Source organism: Manacus vitellinus, unplaced genomic scaffold (genome assembly GCF_001715985.3).
Source record: "Manacus vitellinus isolate BGI_N305 unplaced genomic scaffold, ASM171598v3 scaffold_3_pilon, whole genome shotgun sequence".
NCBI classification, from domain to species: domain Eukaryota; kingdom Metazoa; phylum Chordata; class Aves; order Passeriformes; family Pipridae; genus Manacus; species Manacus vitellinus.
In genome coordinates, this window is record NW_021940535.1 from 32,628,968 (window position 1) to 32,639,166 (window position 10,199).

Consider the following 10,199-nt stretch of genomic DNA (forward strand, 5'->3'; position numbering starts at 1 on the left):
GATTAATTTCAAATATGGTCTAACTGAACTATTTCTATAGTAAAAGTCTATGTTAAAATAAAATTTGGCTCCAAACGGAATGCAAAACTCAATCTCCTCTTAAGCACTTAAAAAAAAAAATTTGAACAGAAGTTGCAACATTTAATCACTGCCCATATACCAGCAGAAGAAAATACTGGAAAAAACCCATGGAAATCAAAGAAGCTACATTTATAAAGCATGAATAGCTATATTTTTATTTCACATGCTTAAAGACTTTTTAAAACAGAAACACACTAAGTGCCATTTAAAACTGGATGCTGCTTTGTGAATGCTTATTATTCCTTAACATTCTCAGACCAAGTAATAGATCTGGATAGTCTCATTTTCAAAGGTATTACAGTTAACAAGAATTTAAATTTCTCAGTGCATCCAAAGAAGGATGTTATGAAATAAGATAGACAATATTTGCTGCAGCTACTGTTTAAAAAACAACTTTTAATTGTTAAGATAAGAAATTTATAGGTAGTACATCCTGTACAAGTATAGCTGTGCAGTCATACTTGATGTACCTGTACACAAACATTATTGGATTCAAACTTTAACTTTCTAAAAACACACACACATCTCAAATTCAGTGCTGCATAGGCACCTCTTACAGAAAGAGTGTGTTCACCTGCTTCACCTCTGTTCACCTCTCACAGTTCCTCTTGAGTACAAAATCTCTATTTTTATTCTCATTTAAAGAACAAGTAAAGAAGGATGAGTGGCAAACTTACAGATTGACAACAAAAAGGAAACTCAGAGAAGCTGCTACAGGCAAGTCATTATTCTTTTCATTTCTACACAGTACAATAAAAGTATGAACAGAGATCTAATCTACATCATGCATTTCTTAACTACTATAACTTCAAAAGAGGTTCCAGATACTCCTTAAACTTCAGATGAATGTATCCAACTCACAGAAGGGGACTTGTTCTTTATCAGAAGTTCTCAAACAGTCTTGTATCCAGTGAAAAATGTTCTGTGCTGGACCAGGCCATCTTTAGATCACTCATCTTATGTAAACAGACATGGACTTCTGAATCTTCTGGTCTCTAGCTAAAAGCAGTGGTTAATAGCTAAAAGTAAAACTGACAGACCTATAATATTTAGTATCTTTATAGATAATCTGGATGATGAATTTGAATGCACCTTAACCAAGTTCATGAATCACAACAAACACGAAAGACAGACACACCAGAAGGAAGAACCATCATATAGAGAGACCTCAACATGCTGGAGGACTAAGCCAACAAGAACTGCACGTGATTTAATAAAAATAAACATCAAGTCCTGCACCTGGGATGGAATTATCCCACACTGCAGTAACAGATGGGAACTGACTGAGGTGGTGTGTAGCTCTGCTGAAGATGACCTGAGAGTTAACCAACAAAGCTAACCATGAGAAAGCAGCATGCCCTCCCTGGCAGCAACGAAGAGAAACCATCAAACTTTGAAATGACTCTCAATGCCTGCCACAGTAAATGACTAAGTTACAAATCCAACTACCTGTACACCAGTTTTGCAATTCACTACTTACTGAATGGGGGCCCCCTGGTGGTCTAGTGGTTAGGATGGGGCGCTCTCACCGCTGCGGCCCGGGGTTCGATTCCCGGTCAGGGAACTCCTCCGGGCAGATGGAGCTCTCAGCCCTGTAAGGCCATCCATCTAAGAGAAGGTCACTCTAAACAAACCTACGTCCTGAGGACCTCGCTGCCACCGTCCGAGCTCGCTCGGCCCCGGCAGATGAACCTCAGGATTAAAGGGTGGGCTCAGTTCAGCGCACACTGTGTCTCACCTAAAAAATCCACTGCGCAGGCTCGAAGGGTAATGACCTTTCCCAAATCTTCGTTCACGAAGACTGGCCATGATGATGATGATGACTTACTGAATGACTAAAAAGACTCCATGTTTTGTAAAAAGGATTTCGTAATAATACCATTTGTTATTTGAGAATCTGTCCCACAATACAATGGAAAAAAACTCAGGGAGCCTAACAAACAAATCCTGGCTTCAGCGCTTCAATGCAGATGTGTTTAACTGCAGAAAACATATCTTAAACTTTCAATCTAGCAGACTCTCCACAGCTGCAGCATCTGCAACTGAGCACACGGAGGGTAGGAAAAAGTGAAATAGTATTCTTTGTCAAGTGTTGCTTCAGACTTGCCACCAACACAAAAGCCACAAATTTGTCTCAGAAAGATATATTTAGTCTGCATATAAAATGAATGCTAAAGAGTCTGCTGCAAGCTGCATCTGAAAGTACAACATGCATTGTGGCAAACTGTACTGTACTGGTGATAACTATATGTGCCAGAATCAGACAGACTCTGGCTGCAAGTACATGATAACATTCAGATATATCATGAAACTCATGGAAGATCATAAGCAGTCTTGTGATAGAAAGGCTCAGGCTTTTCCAGTCGTAATGTTCCTAATACTCATCACTGAATGATAATAAAGTATAAATTCTGAAAGATTATTGAGAGTGACAGTGAAACCAAAATGTGTAGACTAAGACAGACTGACACCTTGTCTTAAAAGGTGAAGGATTAATTTAAGAAACACCTGCTCTAGTAATGATAGGTCACTACTCCCCTTGACCATAGGTAAGCAATAATTCCTACAAAGGCTTTCAGTGAAACATAAAGAAGAAAAAGCAGGGCCCTGAGGTGGGATTTGTTTTGATCATTTATTAAGCACATATACATCGCACAAAATCTTGACCTGGGTGTTTTGCAAGCTGATAGTGACAAAGCAAAAAGGCCAACCTGAATTTGAAATTTTGACATTGTTCAGAAGCTGGATATTTGCTGTGGTTTAAGCTTATCTATCCCACCTTACCCTGGATAACTGAAAAAATACCTGCCATAATCTCTCTCTCAGTCATTACCTGGTTTTGTGATTCCAATATACAGTCACATTTTTATGTTTCACAGCAGCAGATAAGAGGCCCTCACAAGAGATAAGGAAAAGAGTCTGGGAGACAGCAACACTGAGATTTAGGCAGTAAATCTCGCCTAGGCTCTTTAAGACTCATTTGCTGTTAGGCCACCAAGTTCTGTAAAAGCTTGACAGTCTGTCCCCTAAGAGGTGCTGAACAGTTAACTGGTAACTGTATTAGAGAAGAAAGTAGCACTTTGTCACTTTTTGTCATATTCTCAAAAGGTGTAAACACTGAGGGTTGTGTTGTGAAAGCACTAACTCCACATGTAGGCAAATTTATAGTGCTGCCTGTTTCTTAGAGTCCTGATGCCTATACTAAGAAAATGATAACACAGTGAGACAAATGAAAAATTCTCAAGCACAGAGGATAAACAGACATCTTTCTAGTGAAGTCTACCAATTCTATTCTAGTCTGCTAATCAACAAATAGGAGAGTATCACAACTTTTTTCAAATCCTGAGATAAAAACTTCAAGAAGATAAGCAAGTAACCTGCAAATACCTATTATGTCACATAGCTGAAAATCCAATCTCTAAGAGAAGAATTAATGTTCTTTGCAAGTTTCAATCTGCTTATCTGTTGAGCCAAGTGGACCTTTATTTCTTCCATTCAACAGATGCTGAATTTACTAAATGGGAAACATTAGGCTGAATGAACAAGAAATAATCACCCAGGAACAAGGTACTTCAGATCTCATTTTTAGGTTGCATTCATAGCCAGATTTTCCCAAATAGCTAGAGCAAGACTATAGAATGTCTCCCCTTATAGAGACTTCAGTGGCTCAGAGTATTACAGGATGACAATAAGACTATGAAAGTTTCCAAAGAAGTGCTATAGTCTCCGCCTAAATACAAACTTGTGAGTCTTTCAGCTTCAGAGGCAGTACTTGCAGTACTCTGAAGAAAACCAATGGGACCACCACAATTTACATTTATAGCTGAAGTACCACGAAGGTCAACACGGGATGAGAAGAACAGCACCTTGGGCAATTCTTTTAGCAGCCTCTATCAAGTTAGAGTACTGTTGGCAGTGCTAATAACCAAGGGTGCTGAACTTGAATGAACCCCTCCAGATGGCACTGTGAGCTGGAAAGCCTCAGAATTAGTGTGGTTCTGATCTGGTCTGCTCTTCCCTGTCCCAAGAGTTTAAATAGGAACAGATCTAGGAGCAGCTAAGTTCATTACAGTTGGGTTATTTTCTGGACAAGGAATGGAAGTTAAGTGTATGAAAATTCCCTCAAGTCAGGTTACAATGACTGACACAAGTACACCAAGCACATTTCAATGCTGGACTGCTTCAAGAAATGCAATGCCTCAAACTATCTTCTAAAAAAAAATTGGTCAGCTGGTGTCTTAACTAAACTGCTTCTACAGACATGATTTATATATTGTTCCTATCTACTTTTAACTTTACTCTTCTCACATTGAATGCCTCTGCTGATGTAGAGGGTGAAAAAAACATCTGACCCACATTGGTACCATATGTCCCCGAAGCGAAGAGGAAAATAAATGGATTGGGCCAAGCTGTTAGTGACAAAAATGAGAGGGCAGCAGAAGCTTGTTTCATGCTGCTCTCTAAAAACACACAGATCATCCATACTTGAAGCCTGAAACATTAGGAAGTCTTTGGCCAGCAAGGCAAAGGGATCTGACATAAAACAGAGCCTTCTTTACTCTCCATTAAGTGATGAAGGTCACCAATTGTCTCAAAAGACACCATCTATCCTTTGCCTTTGCCCAGAGTTTCAAAGGCTGGGTAAGAAGGGGAAGGCAAAAAGAGTTATGCACTGACAGAAACACACTCCTATTCCACTAGGTTTATTAACACCAATTAAAAACTGGATCCTGAAATGTTCTTTAGCTAGGCTGAAAAAACCCCATGGCACAAAGTCAGCCTTAAATGTCCTAAAATCTTTTGAATAAATTTTTGGTAGGAAGTTATGGAAGGAGAAGGATGTATCACAATGCTAACAAATGGATTCTCGAATATGTTTAAGAAAAATGTTTCCCCCTCTACTCTCTTCTCTTAGCCTTTCTAAAATAACCCAACTTCTATAGCCAATAAATTCCAGGTCGGAGCTAAAATTCTGTCAAATGAATTTTAATAAAGGAGATACAAATGTTTCAGTTATATTTTAATCTTCTAGAAGAATGAGGAAAAAAAGTTGTACTACTTTGCTAAACTGCTAGTTTTTAAGGAGTCATATGATCTCCACCAATTCTTTGAAATGGAAAACTTCGCTGCTTTGTCATGCCGTTCCTCACATCTCATGAAAGTGTTTTGAAAATTTGCCCAGAAGATGGGTTTGTATACTAATTCATTCTTGAAAATGAATCTTAAGATTAGATTTAGATACTCTGAAAGCATTAGCTGCTTTCCACACAGTTACAGCACTGTTCATTGGACTGTATGAACATGTTATCTCACAGTCCGTTAGAAACGAATGTATCAATATTTATCTTTAGGCACTTTTCTGGGGTGTTTTGGTATCCACATACGGCAGTAGATAACTTCAGCTCTGACATCCATGCAAGGACAGTAAGCTCAGTGAAGTGCAGGACCCTAAGCAGGATGTAAATGTAGATGAGGTTCTATAAAGTGATAGGTTCTTTTTAAAGTGTATGTGAGAGTTTACACTATTTTAGTATCACTTTCCTACCAAATGAAAACACCGGATGTGATATGTTTTGCTGATACAAACAAAAGACAGACTTCAGGAAGCGAACAGGCAATTTGATCTCTGGTGATTTAAGTCAAGATATCAAATGATCATATCTTAGCAACACTTAACAGCTGAACAATAACTGGTGGAGGCTATGACAGACAGAATAATAAATAAAGGAGACACAACCTTACCTATCATAGTCTTGATGTGTAACAACATGATCCCCCTTCACCTTAATGAAAAGCTGCCAAATATTGTGCTAGAACTTAAGAATAACTAATAAAATTAAGCCACTGGTGGCATGTAGTAGACTAAATGAGGTAGTGTACACATGCTACACGTGACACCAACCAAATGGAAAGTAAATTGCCATGTATCTCCACTGGTCAAAGGTATACAGAACAACCAAGACAAAGCTTGTGCTCAATAAATCTGATCACATGAAGATAAAGGCAAAACAAAAGAAAACACACAAAGAAACAAACAAAAAGGCCTGAGACTTGCAAAAGTTATCACACCTCAAAGTCTCTGGGACAGATTAAAGTAATGCCAACAAAATACACTTGGCAGAACAATCATTAGACAGAAGCCATAATTAGTACAATATTTCATAAAGATGAACTCTTTTTTCAAGCTTCTGCATTGACATTTTTTGTAAGGTTGTAAAATTACAACTGTGGTTAAGATTTTAAGTACTTTTCTCCCACTCAATTCCTGATGAAATGAGCCTTGTGAAACAAGCTATCTTCTGAAAGTAAAAGTCAGATACTGCCCTCCTGAACAGAAGACCAAAAAGAGATGGTCCCCAGGCTACTTAAGTATTAAGACTGTGTAGCAGCTTCCAGTTTTACATGTGCTTTATTCTTTCAATATTGTATTCGATTCAACGAAACTGTAGTGTTAGGCTTTACACTTACTGCAGTTGACTTCTACAGACCTATTGCTGTCAAGTGAGTAACAAGGATCAATTTTTGTCATTCCTACCTGCAGAACCATACTTCGTGAACTGTTCACAATGAATTACTTAAACAAACCACATATATGAATATGCCCCACACAACAAGAAAGAGAAATACAGGTAGAAGTAATGGACTTTTACAGATAACAAGCTTTAGCTGGGCTTCAAAAAAAACACCAACAAACATGTTTCACAGCATAGTAGCAACTTAGTGGTTAAATATAGGCATTAACACATTAATCTGTTCAGAACTTTAATTTTTGGAAAGCAAGAGAGTCATCAGACACGTGTCAGTAAGTATGTTCCCTTCTGTGTCACAAAAATAAACTTACTAACAATCTGAGCATTGCTTATGTAGTAACTTCACCCTATTTCTTCTTAAAGCAACTGTTTTAACACCTGTTCTTTAACAAGCATATAGTGGTATAAGCTATGTAACTAAATATAGTTGAATCAACAGCTGGAGACGCCTTTAATTAATCCCTCAGAGTTCTTACAGGATAACAATTTATTTTAAGAAAACAACTGCAACGCAGTAACACAGTTAAGCATTAAGCATGTTCATTCCACTACATTTAGGTCTTAAAAAAGGTTCAAGTAAAAAGAAATGTCTTTCAGGATAGGTATAGTCTAAAAAGCAATGAAACTATGTCCTCAAATACTACAAGCAGTCAAACAGTTAATAAATCTCTGCCTTGTTCCTTAATTTTCTTCACATGCTGCCCTTCTTCAAAACTGTATGAAAACATTCCTGAAACTATGGGGCACTGAAAAAGTTAAATCTATCTTTTCCTTGAGCCCAAATTAATGCTAAACTTCAATCTAAGTTTCAGTAATAATAGATCGAAAGAGCAAAGTTTTGTTCCGGTAAAATAAAAAATTATTTTCATATCTAATATTTAGTAATTTTTCTCCTCAAATATAATTTTTCTTCTTATTAACCATGTCCAAATGCAATTTATCACATCCTAGAACACAGAGTTTACTCCTCATTTTTACGAGGAATCTGAGGGAGAAAAAAGTTATACAGGACACTGAACTTCATGGATTGGGCAGAACAAGCCTGATCCTTCAAATAGAAGTTCACAGGGTTTCTCTAAAAGCATTTTAAACTCTAGGTTAGAGCAGTCCTAAATACTTTATGACCTTAAGACTTTAATACCAATGAAACAACCAATTCTGACATTGTAGTAGAATATTCTTCATTATCACCAAGATAAAGGCTTGATAGTGTCAAATCTGATGAATCCTTTTTCAAGAAAAACTTTAAAAAGCTTCTTTTTTTTTGCGAAGTTCCATTAAACACCACAAAATAACACTGACTGCTTAATGAGAAGTTACTTGAGAACAAATGTTCTAATTATTAGCTGGGCACAGAATAATTTCTTATTATTAAGAAAAAAATAGTTGGCTCCAAAAATCCCACACTCCAATTTAGCACTTAATATAAAAATCCATATAGAGTAGATAACACATGATATTTATACAATGAAATTTAAAATACCATATAAATACCCTAATTCAGAAACACACAAAAATCACAATCTATGGCCATCTGTGCCTGCCAGTTAGAAGCCAACAACAAAAATACAAAAGTATGCAAAAGCAATGGTTGCCAGGAACTTCACACAGTGGTTGTCAATCAAATCACTGGGAATCTGCAAGTTTATATGTAACGCAGACACTTTATTCTGCTTATTAATTGTCTTACATGTTTAAAAGTTAAGGTTGACACTTTTCATTTTTACAAAGACTGAACTATTAACATTAAACTATAAAAAATACAAATAAAAATACAAAAAAATTATAAAAGTATAAAGTTTCAAGAAGGAAAGTAATGATAGTTATGTTTCTAATACCAGTATCCTAAATACAAATTCCTTGCACTATTTGATTTTGAATATTACCAGACTGGTTTATATTTTGGTTTACATGCATTTATGTAAGAAATAACTATAAGGAAAATGTTTATGTTTTCAACTGGGGAAAAATCACCAGAATAAATATACTTTCACCTGTTTTATAGCATTCTGTACATTACTTCAAGTGGATTCCTAATAAAATACTTGAAACCCATTTTCCTCACACAGATAGAGCTACATAGACATTATGGTTCAAATTAAAAAGATGTCCTTCCCCAAACCAAGTAGATGAAGACAACACTCAAAAATACAGACTTATTTTAGGGAGCACGGAAAGAGTGAGACACTGTCGTAAGTTATCTTAATTGCTAGTCATCATACTGCATTACATCCAAAAAAAGTGCAGTTTTTATATAACACTTTTGTTGCACAGATTAGCCCAGCTCCTTAGGATGTAGTATAGTACTAAACTACTGAATACATACTTATTTGTATTTTCCTAAATTACCTTTATGTTGGGTCTATTCTGGTTCTGTGAAATGGATTATTTGAATGTCATTCTCCCAACAAAAAGGAATATCTTATTGCAGTTGCTTGGGAAGAATGAATTTGTATCTAATTATTTCCTTGCTTTTTCAGACTGTCAAAGTCTTTCTGAAAAGAAGCCCTCACTTCAATCCAGTAACCGCTCTCCCTAACGGTCTCATCCGTGAACATGCTGAAGGTACACTCCTTCCTATTCTGCAGCTCATTTAAAAAACATCAAACAGTATCAGCCATGGTTTCAACACCAGAGGAACATTACAGGCTATCAGCTGGGCTTTGCTTCAACAGTCTGAGCATAGCAGTCCAGATAATTTTCTTCCCACCTTGCAGTCCACCTGCCCAAGCCACCTATCTCCAGCTTAGTTACAAATCACCTGTAAGAGATCACATCAAATGCCTTCCTAATGTCGAGGTAAACAATGTCCCCATCTGCTCAGACACTCAGTTCACCATAGAAGATAACTGACTTGCCTTTGATAAATTCCATTTATGCTCTTGCCCTTCATATGCCTCAATATGGATTCCAGGAGGATCTGAAATAATCCTCCTAGAGACTGTGGCCAGGCTGACTTTCCAGTAGATCCCCAGATCCTCCTTCTCACCCGCCTTGAAGATGGATCTGATGTTTGCTTTTTTTCCCCTGCTTAATTTGAAATCTCTAATGACAATGACCTTTTAAAGATGAGGAAAGAAACAGCCTTGTAACAGCAGCATCCAACTTCTGCAGGATGCTGACAGTGCCGTAAATGTGTATACATCAAAATTACTGAACCGGTCCTCAGCTCGACCTTCTGTACAGTAGATAATGCTTTCGCTCCTCCGATTCTGCCATTAAACTCAGGGACCTGGGAAGCCCAAGGACAGCCTTTATCATCAAAGAGGCAAAAAAACCGCTCAAGTGTTGCTACTGTGTCCTTTTGTACCAGATCATTTTGAATTCTAAGTCTCTTCACTGTGTTTGCCATCTACTTCAGTTTAGTACTGTCTACATATACCCACACATTCTTTCCACCACTAATAATGTAAATACTGAGTGACATAGGCTTTGTGAAAGACTGAAAGACCACCTACTTTGACAGTAAGCCATTAAAACAAATAATGCTTAGTACAGTTTTTTATTTGGTTGTAGCCAGGAAATGATGGTTGTACCTAGACCAAGTCTTTAGTTTGCTTATAAGACCATGTCAAACAGTATCAAAAA